Source organism: Otolemur garnettii, unplaced genomic scaffold, assembly GCF_000181295.1.
Source record: "Otolemur garnettii isolate 467f Iridium unplaced genomic scaffold, OtoGar3 scaffold00001, whole genome shotgun sequence".
NCBI lineage: Eukaryota > Metazoa > Chordata > Mammalia > Primates > Galagidae > Otolemur > Otolemur garnettii.
This window is the reverse complement of record NW_003852396.1, coordinates 27,659,004-27,660,626: the sequence shown is the minus strand read 5'-3', so window position 1 is coordinate 27,660,626 and position 1,623 is coordinate 27,659,004.

The following is a 1,623-nucleotide window of genomic DNA, read 5'->3' as shown; positions in this document are numbered from 1 at the left end:
GGCCTTTTATCTTTTTTTTTTTTTTTTTTTTTTGAGACACAATCCCACTCTTTTGCCCTGGGCCAGAGTGCTGTACTATCACAGCTCACAGCAACCTCAAACTCTTGGGCTCAAGCAATTCTCTTGCCTCAGCCTCCCAAGTAGCAGGACTACAGGCACTTGCTACAAAGCCCAGTTAGTTTTTCTGTTTTTAGTAGAGATGGAGTCTCGCTCTGGCTCAGGCTGGTCTTGATCTCTACCTCAGCCTCCCAGAGTACTAGGATTGGAGGCATTTGGGAGTAATTGTTTTAGAGACCTGAAGCTTTTTAGCTTTGTATGGGGTAATCAGGGTAATGCGTGATGTTAGTAACAGTTATTTATTCAGAAGGGGGTGTTGCATGACTCAGTCTCCAGGCTTGACTTTCTCTTTTGCATAAGGAGTGGGAGGTGGTCCTGAGATTTTCATTTTCCTTTATACTTTGAAGTCTATTTGTTGGTTTCCATTTTTTTTCTTTGTTGGTTTCTAACTTAGCTTCACTTTCCTCCGTTCTTCTGTTTCTTCATTATAGCACTTACTACATTGTTATTACCAATAGATTTTGTCTCACATGACTTCCTTGAGAGCACGGAATATTTATCTACTATCTTTCCCAGCCTTCAACACACTGCTTTGTACATATTAGCTGCTAAATAAAGATTTGTTGAATAATATCCTTGTCCTTCAAACAGTCCTCTGTGACATTTTGTTTGTGACTAAAAGGCCTCCTCCTGGGCTCTAGTTGCTTAATTAGCATATCAAGAAGGATCAAAAGCATCAGTATCAGGAAAGACTTCTTAGACTAGTCTATTTAGTTCTGTCAATAAGATTCTAACAGAAGGCTAGGCACAGTGGCTCACGCTTGTAATGCTGGCACTCAGGGAGGCTGAGGCAGGTGGATTGCTTGAACTCAGGAGTTCAAGATCAGCTTGAGCAAGATGGTGACCCATATTTCTACTGAACTAGAAGAACTAGCTGGGCATTATGGTGGGTGCCTGTGATCCCAGCTACTATTCTCGGGGCTAAGGCAGGAGGATCTCTTGAGCCCAAGAGTTTGAGGTTGCTGTGAGCTATGATGATGCCATGGCATTCTACCTAGGACAACAGAGTAAGACTCTGTCTCAAAAAAAAAAATTATAAAAGAAGATTTGTTGCACAATAGTTAATGTAAGAAGACTGTATAATAGTGGGCGATACCTGTGGCTCAAAGGAGTAAGGCACCCATCCCATATGCCAGAGGTGGCAGGTTCAAACATAGCCCCAGCCAAAAATGGCAGAAGACTATATAATAGATACTCTTCACCAGTAATATGCTGAATAAAAGTGTAACCATCAGCTCTCCAGGGAAAAAATATTCTGGTTTTCCCAGTTGTCAATTTCTTGTGGGTTTTTGTGTGTGTGTGTGTGTTTGTTTGTTGAGACAGAGTCTCACTATGTCACCCTCGGTAGAGTGCTGTGGCTTCACAGCTCACAGCAACCTCAAATTCTTGGGCTTAAGTGATTCTCTTGCCTCAGCCTCCCAACTAGCTGGGATTAAAGGCACCCCCCCCATGCCCATCTACTTTTTTTTTTTTTTTTAACTTGAAAATTGTGATATCCGTGAATTG